At 38.5% G+C, this 16,982-nt stretch overlaps 1 non-coding gene across 1 annotated transcript; it reads left to right on the top strand.

Moving 5' to 3' along the window:
- The first annotated feature begins 233 nt into the window (after positions 1-233).
- LOC121210671 (small nucleolar RNA R71) lies at positions 234-344 on the top strand. The gene has a single exon (XR_005905785.1). It is a non-coding gene; the product is annotated as a small nucleolar RNA R71 (small nucleolar RNA).
- Positions 345-16,982: the final 16,638 nt, after the last annotated feature.

The following is a 16,982-nucleotide window of genomic DNA, read 5'->3' as shown; positions in this document are numbered from 1 at the left end:
CTACTTGCTTAGATAGTATAGTAACCGTGTCGAGGTTGAAAACACCGGCTGCTTTCGTCGGCTTTGTTCTCATAACTTGCCAGTGATAGTTATTCAGTGACATCTCCTCAATAAATTTGTAAGCCTCCTCAGGTGTCTTATTATTGATAGTTCCCCCACCAGCTGCATCAATCATCTGCCAAGTCGAAGGATTCAGGCCATTATAGAATGTTTGAACCTGTAGCCAAAGTGGTAACCCATGGTGAGGGCACCTTCTCAAAAGGTACTTGTATCTCTCTCATGCATCGTAGAGTGTTTCTACATCCATCTGCACAAAAGAAGAGATATCATTACGTAATTCGGCTATTTTAGCTGGTGGAAAATATTTTAATAAATATTTTTCGGTAATTTGTTCTCAAGTAGAGATTGACCCTTGTGGTAACGAGTTCAACCATTGTTTAGCCTTATTCCTTAATGAAAAGGGAAACAACTGAAGACGTATGGCATTATAAAAAATGCCATTGATTTTAAATGTATCACAAAATTCTAGGAAATTTGCCAAGTGAGCGTTGGCATCCTCGTCCTGCAAACCATCAAACTGAACAAATTGTTGTATCATTTGAATTGTGTTAGGTTTCAGTTCAAAATTATTTGCAGCAATAGCAGTTCTAAATATACTTGACTTGGTTCCTATTAAATTAAGTTTAGCATAATCATATATAGTGCGCGAAGTAGGATTTTGATTAACAGCAATTGCAGGAGGTAGCGGATTTTCTTGGTTTCAGCCATCAAATCGGTTGGGGTTTGAATATCGTCCTCTTGCTCGTTCTCTGTGTATCTTAATCTTCGCCTTATTTCTCTTTGGTTTCTACAAGCTATGCGATTAATTTCACTATTAATAAGTAGTGGTCCTGACGGGTTTCTTCTAGTCATAAACTATAAGGACCTACCAGAAAAAGGGAAAAAGAACAATTACTAATCAAAATTAGAATAAAATTGAAATTGCAGTAAAAGTAAATGGCTAAAGTAATAAAAATCAAGTATTCCTAATATCTTAGTTCCCCTGCAACGGTGCCAAAAACTTGGTACGTGATATTCGTGACAGGTTTTAAATATTTATAATGAATCGTTCTTGAAACTAACTATTATCACGATGAAGGTAAGTGTAGCTATCGAACAGTAGTATAGCTTTAGCAAGACCGGATTGTCGAACCCAAATGAACTAAAAGTACTAGTAATGACTGTCTTTTTATTATCTAGCCTAAGAAAAATGGGGTTTGGTTTAACTAACTAATTAACTAAACTAAGAATTCATAGAAAATATAATTGGGGAATTACTTTTGGAAAACCTGATTGATTGAGAGAATACCTAAGGAAAAATCCACCTAGACTTCAATTGTTATTTGACTTTGAATCGGACGATTTATTCATTTGACTTGATCCGTAAAAATTCCTAAGTTATATTATTATCTCTCTTGAGACTAACAACGTCTAACCCTAGGTTGAATAATTGAAATCTCTTTCTAATTAACTCCCTAGGGTTACATTAACTCGATCCATGGATCCCCTTATTAGGTTTCACCCTAATATGGCAAAATCTTGTCACCCTATCTCTAGGCGCGCAATCAACTCCGCTTAATTATGACAAATGTACTCTTAGACAAGGTCTATTCCTCCTCTAAATAAGAGCTTAACTTGAATCAATATCCTGGAATATCAAAACAAAAATTAAGAACACATAATTAAGAACAAGTCAAATATTTATCATACAATTCAGATAATAATAACAAGATCCGTCTTAGGTTTCATTCCCCTTAGGTATTTAGGGGTTTTAGTTCATACTAATGAAAGAAAACATCTCAAAAGAATAAAAATAACAAAACATAAGAAAACCCAAAACTCCTGAGGGAGTTTGAAGGGTTTTGATGGTGAATTCGACTTCTGAGATGGATCGATCGGCTTTCCTTGAGCAATTCCTTGCTTCCTCCTCTGTGTCCTCCTCTTCTCCTCTTCTAGGGTGTATTTATAGGCTTTGGAATGCCTAAGAGCCCTCAAAAGTGGCCTTTTCCGAATAAGGCTCTGCTTGGGCTCAACAGGGACACGCCCGTGTATGATTACTTCAGGCCGTGGTCAAGCCTGTTAAATAGGCATAGGCGTGTGGTCTACCCATGTGAATCGTGCTTCGATTCTGCCAAATTGACACGGTCGTGTGGTCTGCCCGTGTGAGGAAGTCCAGGCCGTGTTGATTTCATACGTTGGCCCATTTTCTCCGTTTTTGACCCGTTTCTCGTTCCTTTCACTCTCCTATGCTCTCCTAAGTATAAAACATGAAATTAAGGCATTAGGAGCATCGAATTCACCAAATATAAGGAAAAATCATCCATAAAATGTGTTAAGCATGGGGTAAAGATATGTATAAGTTACGGTTTATCACTACTCATAGCCGGTCGAGAATCAGCTTGCACCGTCCCTTACGTGGGAGCAGGCGTATTGCTTTCAACATCATCTGCTACAAATCTATCGGGATCCATTGCTATATAAAAGCACATTTCAATGTCAGGATTCATCACACTATCACAATTCATAAATATGGCATGTACAGCTAAACTCACATATGCTATGGTAGTCTTAGAATTGACTAAATCATAGCTCTGATACCAATAAAATGTAACGCCCCTATCCCGTAACCTTCGCCGGAATAGGTAAGGGGCATTACCAAATAGACAGAACATTACAGATCAATATAGAATCACAAATATAACATAATATTAATGCATAAGCAAATCAACAATTCATCCCTTATAGAGGTTTCCAAGACCTAAGACATATTTTTAGGAAAGGTTGGGACTAAACTAAACACATTCAGAATTTTCAAAACTTAGAAAAAATATTTAATTCTGTGGAGGTCACACGCCTGTGTGACCAGGCCATGTACCTTAAACGAGCACCAGACATGCCCATGTGATCCAGACTTGCCAAAACAAAGTATATATACTGACTTTTACACACGGCCAACAGAAACGACAGTGTGCCATGGCTGTGTGATACTTAGCTGGTTATTGACTTAAGGCTATAGCCATATGACACACCCATGTGTCGTAACCGTGTGATCTTAAGAGGTTACTACTTTGCATACACGGCCACAAGGCACGCTCGTGATCCCTGACCGTGTGGCACAATGTAGGCTTGGTTTAAGCCAACTTGACACTCATTTTTGGGTCATTCCTACAAGCAATATTAAACAACATTTGCACCAAATTTTCAGCCAAATCCATGTTTAAAACATGCTTCATGATAACTAAATCATCATCATTCAATAACCTATTCAAATCCGTACCAAAAAACATTAAAAATCTTACTACAACAACATGCCAAAATGCTCATTTCATAGCTCACTTATGGCACCTTCTAACTTATGCTTAAACTTACTATTTCCTCAACTTGGCATATTTCAAAATGACCACCACATACAAGGCCATATAACCATTACAAGCGTACACAATTTGGCATCACAAACCATTTACCAAAACTAAGCACAAACATAACATTTGCTACCCAACTCTCATGGCATAACATATATATACATATCAAAGCTTAAATACATAGACATTCTAGCCTATACATGCCATACTTAAAAATATTTACACTTTCAAAAGTACCAAAATAAGGTTTGATAGTGTGGTGACAATCCTTGACGATCCCCGAGATTTCAGCAGCTTTGATATCTATAAAACAATGCAAATACACACAAAGTAAGTTTTCCAAAGCTTAGTAAGTTCGTACTAAAATCATCAACAATATATAAAACATAAACATCAAACCATAAGTATGTAAACATTTTTAATCTTTATGTTCATACCAATCCACTAAACTTCACATACATAATATCATCTACCACTTAGGTATCATACATACCTGAATCTTCCCATACTTATTCATTTTCATTCTTACCTCTTGATGAATATTTTAAGACTTTGTATATTATTCATACTTTAAACATCCGCACACTTAGTGCTTAAGGATTAGACAAAGCTAGAACGATTCCACACACTTAGTGCCCTCTTCAGTTAGCCGAAGTTAAATTGGTATTGCACACTTAGTGCCTCATAAAGCCGAAGCTAGTTTCAATCGCACACTTAGTGCCAAATCCTAACGATTCATTATTGCATTCATTTAACCAAGCATATATATATAATCTATGTATATCAAGACATCAAAATATACTTCATATCATATCTTAAGTACGAACTTATGTCGTACTCGAAATTTGTCCACTTGGACTATTTATTCTACAACCTTCGATTTCCCTCGGTCTAAGTTGGAATTCCTCTTTTCTTGATCTATAAGTATTTAAAATTAACTCTTTTATTCATTAAATCATTCAAAACAATCCATATATACACAATTAGGGTATTTTACAAAATAACCCTCACCTTTTCACATTTCGACACTTTAGTCCTTAATTCACTAAATCACAAAATACACAATATTTTCTTGTACAAAAGCTTAGCCAAATTTTCTTGACTCACTTACAACTCCATACATTTCATTTATTTCACATTTTAGCCCCTCAAAATAGCATTTTGACAATTTAGCCCAAACTACTCAATTTCATCAAAAATTCAATGACAACATATACAAACCCAACATCAACTTCCATAATTCATCAACTAACATTACAAAGCTCCTAGTTTCATCAATGGCATATTTCAAAATCATCACCAAAATTAGAAATTGAGACATGGGCATGATAGTATACGAAGCAACGATTACAAAAACGTAGAAATTATCAAAAATCGAATAAAATAATACCTTAATTAAGCCTTGAACTAGCCAAAACCCTAAAGATCTTTTTCTTTTTTTTCTTCAAATTTCGGCAATATAACATGATAATGGCCTATTTTCATTCTTTATTTTATTTTATTAAACATTATATGCCATTTACCAACTTTACCCTTAATATTAACATATAAAAATCCACCTACTAATGTCTATACTTGTCCATGCATTAGTACAATGGTCCAATTGCATCATAAGGACTTCATACTTAAAAAGCCACATCAAATAGGCACTTTAACAACCAGCACACAGCTTTTACATTTTACGCAATTAGGTCCTTGTTGTAAATTAAGCATGCAAACAATTAAATTTTCACACGAGACTTTCACACATGTCAATTCACTTATAATAGGCATGGAAAATAATATTAAAATATTTTTCCAACTCGGATATGTGGTCCCAAAACCACTATTCCTACTAGGGTCAAAATCGAACTGTTACAAGCTGTACCAGGCAAGAGCTCTATTCCAAACTCAACTTCGTGATTAGGTGGTAACCACGGTAGCTCATCGGGAAAGACATTCAGAAAATCCTTAGCCGTTCTGATATCCTTAACAGACATACCCTCAAACCCTGAAGCACTGACATAGGCTAAATATGCCTCGCAACCCTTACGAACCATCTTCTCAGCTCTCAGTGCAGAAATCACATTCGAAAGATAATTTTGACACTTACTAATCACAATAATCTCGTCGCCCTCTACAGTTTTTAGGACCACCCGCTTAGAAGCAGAATCCAAATTCGCCTAATGCTTAACCAGCCAGTCCATACCTAGTATCAGGGTCAAATTCCCCAAAAGGAAGTTTCGTCAAATCAACTAAAAAGATCTTCCCTTGAACCTCCAAAGGTACCCCCTTAAACAATTTGCTTACTGTCACCGACTGTCCTAATGGACTAACCCGGTACTCTCACTCATAGTATTCTCACACATCACACCCAAGGTCTCAGACACAGAGCATGCTATATAAGAGTGTGTGGAACGAACATCAATCAATGCATTGTAAGGTAACTGATGAATGAAAAATGTACCCGTAATGACATCTGAGGCGTCTCCATCCTCTCGGTGATGCACAGCATAAACTAGTGTTGGCTGCCTTACCTCAGTATGACCCGCACCTGTGCCCGGTGCCCCTCATCCATGGCCCATGCCATTTTCACCCCTAGCCGGCCCCCGGCCTCTCGGTGGCTGCTGAAAACCTCTCTACGGCTGAACAGTACCCATACCAGTAGCTTGCATCTGAACAAGCCTTTGCGGACAATCCCTGATACGGTACTCCATAGATCCGCACCTAAAACATGCCCCTTTTTGCACCTAACACTCGCCCTGATAGCGTTTCCACAAACTGTACAAGGCTGCGACCCAAAAGTAGCAACAAGGGCCCTAACTCTAGCTGGCCCATCAACTCTAGCTTTCTTCCTCGATCTCATAGCCGATCCTGAAGGTTCCAAAACCTTCTTATTTCTCCCTTTATCTTTCTTGTGATTCTGGCGCTCAGCACACTTCACATCCTCAGCGATCTTTACCTTTTCTACCAACATAGGAAATCTCACTCTCTCTGAGGAGCTATCAAAACCCGCAGACTATCCTTAAGGCCATCGTTGAAGCGAACACAGTGCTCATACTCAGTGGCCACCATACCTTGCGCATAGCGGCTCAATCGCAAAAATTTCGCCTCATAATCAGCTACAGTCTTATCCCCCTGAGTCAGATTTAGATACTCTCTTCTGCGGGCATCCACATAGCTAGCGCCCACGTATTTCCCTTGAAAAGCATTCTTAAAGAACTCTCAAGTTAATTGATCGGGCTAAGTACCCTATTTTACAGTAAGCCACCACTGATAGGCTTCATCTCTCAACAAGGACATTGCTCTTTTTAGTTTCTACACTGGGGTGCAGTCGAGGTCATCCATGATCCTCTCCGTGGCTTCTATCCAATACTCTTCCACATTAGGGGCAACTCCAGCGATACCCCTGAAGATCTCAGCCTCGCTAGACCTAAGTTGTTCAGTCACCGACCACGACCCACAGTACCAATATTGGGCCTAGCGACCCTTTCCAAAATCCGCAGCATAGCTTGGGATAATGCGTCATCCCCAACCGCATGATTGTGTGACCCAGTTTCAGTCATAGGTGAATCTAGAGCCTCTCTTTCCTTAGCGTTAGGTGAATCGAACCCGAGTACCTCCACAAGCACTGCTGCGGCCCCTAGTACCCCTTCCACAAGTACCTCTAGTGCTCATAGTCGATTCGCGTATTATCTGTATTAACAATTTTATGCATCAATTTTATAGTTCCAATGTTTTAGCAAATGTTTTATGAAATACAGTACCAACAATTTAGAGTTGTTCGTTTTTTCAGATCACAGTCTTACTACAGTTTCAGGTACCCTAATAGAGGTTTTAGTACAATCTATTACCTACGACAGTCTCAGTATTCCAGTTTAAACAGTAGTTTTAGAGAACTTACAGAATCGACGCTGGAGACTCAGTATACCACACTTCGAAAATAACACTTCAAAATATTTTCCACTATATGAAACATTTCTTCTAAAATTCACGTTGTTAGGAAAAACCCTAATCCACAGCCGAGTTTTGCAACCTAGCTCTGACACCACTAAATGTAACACCCCAAACCCGGCCTAGACGTTATGGCCGAACCTGTGATGTCACATTAGAGTGGGCTTTGTAAAACATAGTTCTATTGAAAAAATGGGTCCATTTGTGTTAAGCCTCGTTGAGGTCTCTAAGAAAAATTGTTTTATCTTAATTACTGCCAAATTACCGATTCGTTTAGCAAAGCATGTCTTACCAATTTGTTACTACATTTTAAAACGTTGGTCATCGCGGAAGCTTTTAAAACAAGTTGCGTATAGTAGTTGAAAATCATTTTTATTTTGAAATCCCGAGTACTATCGCTATCAAGTAAAAATCATTTTAAATAAATCCCCAATTAAAACAAAACTTAAAATGACCTTATTACATAAAATTTATCCCAAATTAAAACTACCACTATTAAAAATCCAGTATGCAATATAACAGTGGTGTGGCCTTTCCTGAGTCCCTCGTAGCACCAACCTAGCTAAGGATTACCTGCGCATATAAATAGCAGAGTGAGTTTATGAAAACTCAGTGTGTAATACAACCTGGGCCTAAGTCCATATCAATAACAGTATTAATGTGGGCCTTGGCCCATTTCAGTACAGTATCAAACATTCATATATAGATCCTACCCAACCATCCTTTGCACTCTACTCCGTCCAGCCCTACACTCCACGTAGGGATTAAATTGACCCACCCATCCCTATACTCTAGAATAATGTACCGTTGACGGTACTATCGGTATTTGTAACAGAGCTGCCAGTATTAGGCGTATAGCCTCTCAGTACACTTCCTCCAATATAAAAATTCCTACCCCATGCAGTGCAACATAATATGGATGTACATACAACAATCATGGCATGCTCAGATGGTCATATATCATATAGGGGTATATCGATCATTTACCTTGTAGGGGTATAACAGTCTTTTTAACAAGTTAAGACCTACGTATATTTACCAACCTTACAGTAAGTCCACAGTTGTCTTGCGCGACTTGTGCGACACTAACATTCAATCAGTGACAAATGGGCCTAAGCCCATAATATGGTCCATGTGGGTCCACACGCTCGTGTGGCCCATTACGCTTAAATAATGGCCTTGGTCGTGCAACTATACCGCCGACCCAATCATCTTAATACATCCCTGCGGTATACTCAGTGGGGCCTACGAGCCAATGGGGCCTACACGGCCTATCATAGCCCAAACGACCCACGCTCACGAGACCGTTCGTGGGGCCTCTACAGTCATATGCTCGCATTTATGCATCTAAAGGACCACACAGGTGTGAGCACGCGGTGGTAACCATTTTTTAGCTTTTGTCGTTTAATGATGGAGACAGTATGATTACACACCTATTGTTAACCGTGCGACCAGCCCAAGCACTTTCCAATACCTACATTCAATCACAATGTTCTGTTAGACATTCGGTACTAGGGTTAAACACCCTTCCCTATTCCCTAAATTGAAATAACACCCAACTTACCTTGATTGCGAAAATGAGACTACCCTTGTATGAACCACTTGTCTAAAGCTGGCTACAAACTCCTTGAAGAATACTGCATAACAAACAACCCTTAATAATCATGTTTACTTATACATGATCAGTAGCAAATGACCAAGAACAGAGATAAGACCATTCGGCCAATAGTTAGAATTCCAAGACAAATAACCCAATCCAAAACAACCATAACTAAAACACTACCTTCAATCGAGAGACAACCAAAAGGTTTTGCTCACTTCCATAACACTTGTGCCCTCTTCTACCCTTTGAGAGTATTGTCCTTAATGAAGAACCAGCATCACTTAAAACAGGAAGGACGACACCAAAAGAAAAGAAGGGAAAATCGAAAGAACAAAACCACTTACCAGAAGACATTCGGCCAACCACCAAAAGAATGAGAAGAATTGAGAGAGAGAGAGCGTCATGAACCAAGAAGAGGAGAAGAAGATGCTGATAAATTCAGTATAAGCAACAGAGAAAACAAACACTGGAACCCGACAGAAAGAAAATAAGAAAGAATGAATCGGTCTCTACAAGTTAAAACCGAAAGAAAAGGAGAAGAGAGGCTGAGATGAATATTCGGCCAAAGAGTAAAGATACTAGGAAGAAATGAAAAAAAAAACAAAGAGATCAATAGTCAAACAACAACCCAAAAGAAAAACTCCAAATGACAAAAAGCGAAAAACCAAAATGGGAAAGTTGGGATTCACTAAGAAAAAATCGAAACAACAATAACCAAATGCTCAACTTTTGCCCAAAAGCCGAAAATGCCATGCATGAGAGTCCCCAACCAGCACACCCCCTACTACTCTCCTCAAATCCATATTTTCACTCCCTATAATACTCCGAAAATCACTCAATCCATATCCCTACTCACCCAACTCCTTAGCAACTGAAAATCCCTCCAACCACTCCCTAAGATTCGGCTCCAACCCCTCTTACTCCTTCAACACACCAATTTTAATCCCATTCCAACACCTACCCCACGTCAGAAGCAAAACAAAACCAAAATACCCTTTGTGCTGACAGGCCTCGAACCTTAGACCTTGTGCCATACTCCAGACGCCTCTTGCCACTACACTAGCTAGCTCCTTATGTTACGCAACACCCTTAATAAATTAAAAGCCCACTAACAGTAACAAAATTTTATACTAAAAGAAGTAGAAATTTGCTAAAGTTTGGGTTTGAACTCAAGACTTCTCATGCATTCTCAAGCCCTTCAACCAACACACCAAGCAAGCCAACACGCCACATAACATGCAAATAAATCAACAAAGATTTGGAGCGTTACAAATCTACCCCCTAAGAAAATTTTAGCCTTAAAATTTACCTGATCAAAATAGATGAGGGTGTATTGTCATTGCATCGCCTCCTCAGGCTCCCACGTAGCTTTCTCAGAACTATGATTACGCCATAGCACCTTAACCAATTGTACAGTCTTTTTCCTCAGAACCTTTACATCACGATCTATAATCTGAACCGATTCCTCCTCGAAGGTTAGCTCAACCTCTTCAGTTGAGACAATGTGCGAAGGATCAGAGCGATATCGCCTCAACATAAAGACGTGGAACACATTATGAATCCGTTCTAACACTAGAGGTAACTCAAGCTGATAGGCAACTGGTCCCACACGCTTCAAAACAAGATAAGGCCTAATGAACCTAGGGCTTAGCTTGCCCTTCTGACTAAATCTCAATACCTTCTTCCACGGCGAGACCTTAAGAAACACCAAGTCCCTCCCCGAAAACTCAATCTCCTTACGCTTTAGATCCACATCAGGCTTTTGTCTATCTAAAGCTACCTTAAGCCGATCCCGAATCAACCTAACCTTATCTTCGATATCTGAAATCAACTTAGGGCCCACAATAAGCCGTTCACCCAAGTCTGTCTAACAAGAAGTATTATGACACCTACGACCGTATAATGCCTTGTAAGGTGTCATTTCTATGCTAGATTGACAACTATTATTGTATGCAAACTCTACCAACAGTAAGAAATCCTTCCAACTTCCCCGGAAGTCAATCACACAACCTCTTAACACGTCCTCTAGTATCTGTATCACCCTCTCTCGCTGACCATCTATTTGAGGATGGAATGTAGTATTGAAGTCTAATCTTGTACCCAATGCCTCATGCAAAATTTTCCAGAACTGAGACGTAAAACGAGGATCTCTATCGAATATAATAGAAACTGATACCCCATGCAGTCTCACAATTTTGGATACATACAACTTAGTCAAACTTCTGCAACAAATAATCAGTTCGAATAGGTATGAAGTGGGCAGACTTGGTCAACCGAACTACGATGACCCATACCGAGTCTTTCTTAGAAGGCGTTACGGGTAGCCCACTAACGAAGTCCATAGTTACCCTCTCCCATTTCCAAAGTGGAATCTTAACTGGCTGAAGCAATCCTAAAGGCAACTGGGGCTCCGCCTTAACTTGTTGACAAGTCAGGCACTTACTCACAAACTCAATAACTTCCCGCTTAAGTCCTGGCCACCAATACAATTCCTGAAGGTCATGGTACATCTTTTTACTGCCAGGATGCGTAGCGTAAGGGCTACTATGCGCCCCCTGTAGTATTGTCTATCTCAAATCAGTGTCTTTCGGCACACAGACTCTCCCATGGAAACAAAGTACCCCTTCGCCATTTAGCCTAAAATCTAGAGTTTCCCCATTCTCTAACTGTCGAAAGTGTGATCTCAGTGACTCGTCTTCTAACTGCTTACTTTTAATCTACTCAACCCACCTTGGTTTAACTTGAAGTTCTGCCAGTAAACTAACATCGTCGAACAAACTGAGACGAGCAAACATCACCCCCAGATCAGTAATAGTCCTACGGCTCAGTGCATCGGCTACCACATTAGCCTTGCCAAGATGGTACTCGATCGAACAGTCATAATCTTTAAGCAACTCGACCCACCTATGCTGCCTAAGGTTTAACTCCTTCTGAGTAAGGAGAGAGGCTCTTGTGATCCATGTAAATAATACACCTTTCACCATATAGATAATGCCTCCAAATCTTCAGTACAAACACCACTATAGCCAACTCTAAGTCATGCGTCGGGTAGTTCACTTCATGCATCTTAAGCTGACGTGACGCATATGCCGCTACCTTACCCTATTGCATCAACATGCACCCCAAGCCAACATGTGATGCATCACTGTAGACAATGAATTCCTTCCCAGATTCAGGGTGTATCAAGACAGGGGCCTCAGTGAAAACCTTCTTATGCTTCTCAAAACTTCTTGCTGCTTATCAGTCTAGTTAAATGGTACCCCTTTCCGCAATAGCTTAGTTAAAGGTGCAGCAATCAACAAAAACCCCTCAACAAACCGCCTATAATACCCTGCCAATCCCGAAAAGCTTCGAATTTCTGACACCGACTTAGGTTGCTTCCAGTCTAGAACTGCTTCAATTTTTCGAGGATCAACTCTAATCCCCTCAGCAGACACCACGTGTCCCAGAAAGGTTACCTCACGAAGCCAGAATTCACACTTACTGAATTTAGCATACAATTGCTTTTCTTTCAAAATCTGCAGAACAACTCGAAGATGTGCATTATGCTCTTCCTCCATCTTTGAATACACCAGAATGTCATCTATAAACACCACTACAAACTGATCTCGATAGGGTTGAATACTCGGTTCATCAAATCTATAAAAGCTACTGGTACATTTGTCAGCCCAGACAACATCACAAGAAACTCGTAATGACCGTAATGAGTCCTAAATGTTGTCTTGTATACATCAGTCTCCTTAACCCTCAGTTGATGGTACCTGGATCATAGATCAATCTTGGAGAAAACTGAAGCTCCTCGGAACTGATCAAAAAGATCATCAATCCTCGGTAGGGGGTACTTATTCTTAATAGTCAATTTATTCAACTGCCGATAGTCGATACATATACAGTTAATGGTTCTATCCTTCTTTTTCACAAACACCGGTGCTCCCCTCAAAGACACACTTGGGTGATGAACCCTCGACCTAGCAACTCCTGAATTTGAGCTTTAAGCTCTACCAGCTCCTTCGGTGCCATTCTATAAGGGGTGATAAACACCGGAGCTGTGTAACACCCCTATCCTGAAACTATCGTCAGAATAGGTAAAGGGCATTACCAAACAGACAGAACATTATATATCAATACAGAATCACAGATATCACATAATATTAATGGATAAGCAAATTAACAATTCATCCCTTATGGAGGTCTCCAAGACCTAAGACATATTTTTAGAAAAGGTCGGGACTAAACCGAACACATTCAGAATTTTCAGAACTTAGAAAAAAATTTTAATTTTGTTAAGGTCACACGCCCGTGTGACCAGGCTGTGTACCTTACACGGGCACCAGACACGCCCATGTGATCCAGCCGTGCCAAAACATAGTATATATACTGACTTTTACACACGGCCAACAGACAAGGCTGTGTGATACTTAGCTGGTTACTTACTTAAGCCCACAACCATATGACATGCCCATGTGTCTTAACCGTGTGATCTTAAGAGGTTATTGCTTTGCATACACAGCCACAAGGCACGCCCGTGTTCCCTGACCATGTAGTACAATGCAGGCTTGGTTTAAGCCAACTTGCCACCCCTTTTTGGGTCATTCCTACAAGCAATATTAAACAACATTTATACCAAAATTTTCAGCCAAATCCATGTTCAAAACATGCTTCATTATAACTAAATCATCATCATTCAATAACCTATTCAAATCTATACCAAAACACATTAAAATCTTATTACAACAACATGCCAAAATACTCGTTTCATATCTCACTTATGGCACCTTCTAACTCATGCTTAAACTTACTATTTCCTCAACTTGGCATATTTCAAAATGACCACCACATACAAGGCCATATAACCATTACAAGCATACACAATTTGGCATCACAAACCATTTATCAAAACTAAGCAGAAACAAAATATTTGCTAGCCAACTCTCATGGCATAACATATATATACATATCAAAGCTTAAATATATAGACATTCTAGCCTATACATGCCATACTTAAAAATATTTACACTTTCAAAATTACCAAAATGAAGTTTGATAGTGTGGTGACAATCCTTGACGATCCCCGAGATTTCAGCAGCTCTGATATCTATAAAACAATGCAAATACACACAAAGTAAACTTTCCAAAGCTTAGTAAGCTCGTACTAAAATCATCAACAATGTATAAAACATACACATCAAACCATAAGTATATAAACATTTTCAATCTTTATGTTCATACCAATCCACTAAACTTCACATACATAATATCATCTATCACCTAGGTATCGTACATACCTGAGTCTTCCCATACTTATTCGGTTTCATTCTTACCTCTTGATGAATATTTTAAGACTTCCATACATTATTCATACTTTAAACATCCGCACACTTAGTGCTTAAGGATTAGCCAAAGCTAGAACGATTCTGGACACTTAGTGCCCTTTTCAGTTAGCCGAAGCTAAATTGGTATCGTACACTTAGTGCCTTATAAAGCCAAAGCTAGTTTCAATCACACACTAAGTGCCAAATACTACCGATTCATCATCACATTCATTTAACCAAATATATATATTCTATGTATATCAAGACATCAAAATACACTTCATATCATATCTTAAGTATGAACTTACCTCGTACTCGAAATTTGTCCACTCGGACTATTTATTCTACAACCTTCGATTTCCCTTGGTCTAAGTCAGAATTCCTCTTTTCTTGATCTATAAGTATTCAAAATTAACCCTTTTATTCATTAAATCACTCAAAACAATCCATATAAACACAATTACGGTATTTTACAAAATAACCCTCACCTTTTCACATTTCGACACTTTAGTCCTTAATTCACAAAACACAAAATACACAAAATTTGCTTGTACACAAGCTTAGCCAAATTTTCATGACTCACATACAACTCCATACATTTCATTTATTTCACATTATAGTCCCTCAAATAACATTGTTACAATTTAGACCAAACTACTCAATTTCATCAAGAATTCAAAGACGACATATACAAACCCAAGATCAAGCTTCCATAATTCATCAACTAACATTACAAAGCTCCTAGTTTCATCAATGGCATATTTCAAAATCATCACCAAAATCAGAAATTGAGACATGGGCTTGATAGTATACGAAGCAACGATTACAAAAACGTAAAAATTATCAAAAATCAAATAAAATACAAACCTTAATTAAGCCTTAAACTAGCTGAAACCCTAAAGCTCTTTTTCTTTTACTTTTTTCTTCAAATTTCGACAATATAACATGATAATGGCCTATTTTCATGATTTGTTTTATTTTATTAAACATTATATGCCCTTTACCAACTTTGCCCTTAATATTAACATATAAAAATCCACCTATAATGTCTATACTTGTCCATGCATTAGTACAGTGGTCCAATTGCATCGTAAGGACTTCATACTTAAAAAGCCACATCAAATAGGCACTTTAACAACCAGCACACAGCTTTTACATTTTACGCAATTAGGTCCTTTTTGCAAATTAAGCATACAAACAGTTAAATTTTCACACGAGACTTTCACACATGCCAATTCACTTATAATAGGCATGAAAAATAATATTAAAATATTTTTCCAACTCGGATATGTGGTCACGAAACCACTATTCTGACTAGGGTCAAAATTAGACTGTTACAATTCTCCCCCCTCAGGGATTTTCGTCCCCGAAAATCTTACCGTTAAACATAATTGGATATTGTTGTCTCATAGAATCCTCAGGCTCCCACGTAGCCTCTTCAATGCCATGTCGATGCCACAATACTTTTACTAATGGAATTTTCTTATTTCGCAACTCTTTAACCTCACGAGCTAAAATACGGATCGGCTTTTCTTTGTAAGTCATATCAGGCTGAATTTCAATCTCAGACGGTGAAATTACATGCAAAGGATCATATCTGTATCGTCAAAGCTTCGATATGTGAAATACATTATGAATCTTTTGTAGCTCTGGTGGCAACAACAATCTATATGCAACCGGCCCAATACGCTCGATAATTTCATACTGTCCAATGAACCTCAGACTCAATTTGTCTTTTCTACCAAATCGAAGATCTTTTTTCCACGAAGATACTTTCAAAATACTTTGTCACCAATCTCAAATTCAATGTCTTTTCTTTTCAAATCTGCATATGATTTCTGACGATTAGAAGCTGCTTTCCTCGAATTACTTTCACTTTTTGTTCAGTTTCTTTTATCAAATCAACCCCGTGAATCTTATTTTCGCTAAGCTTGGTCCAATACAAAGGTGTGTAGCATTTGCAACCATACAAAGCTTTGTACAGTGCCATTTTAATGCTCGACTGAAAACTGTTATTCTAAGCAAATTCAAACAAAGGTAAGTATTGTTCCCACGTACCTTCAAACTCAAGAATACAACATCTCAACATATCCTCGAGTATTTGAATAATCGGCACAGATTGACTGTCCGTTTGTGAATGAAAAGCAGTACTAAAATACAATTTAGTACCCAAAGCATCTTGCAATTTCTTCCAGAATCGCGATGTAAATCTTGGGTCTCTATCTAACACTAACGACAATGGCACACCATGCAATCTCACAATACTAGAAATGTATAACTCAGCTAATTTATCGAGTGAGTAATCAGATCAAATAGGAATAAAATAAGATGATTTCATCAAACATCAACTACAACCCAAATTGCGTCTTTATTCCCCGGAGATAGGGGCAAACCCGAAACAAAATCCATGGTCACTCGGTCCCATTTCCACTCCGGAATCATAATTACTCTGGAATCATAATCGGTTGTACTAACCCGGAATCATAACTTGCTGACAGATTAATCATTTAGAAACAAAATCAGAGATATCTCTTTTCATTCCGGACCACCAATAATGTTGCTTCAGATCATTATACATTTTTGTACTACCTGGATGTACAGATAAACAACTACTGTCAGCTTCACTCAGAATCATTTAAATCAACTCTAGATTTCTTAGAATACAAATTCGATCTCTAAATCTCAAGCAATCATCTTTATCCACTCTGAAATCTAAATCAGACTTTACATCAC

Source organism: Gossypium hirsutum, chromosome A11, assembly GCF_007990345.1.
Source record: "Gossypium hirsutum isolate 1008001.06 chromosome A11, Gossypium_hirsutum_v2.1, whole genome shotgun sequence".
Taxonomy (NCBI): Eukaryota; Viridiplantae; Streptophyta; class Magnoliopsida; order Malvales; family Malvaceae; genus Gossypium; species Gossypium hirsutum.
The sequence above is the reverse complement of the archived record's forward strand: the minus strand, read 5'-3'. Positions and strand labels throughout refer to the sequence as shown.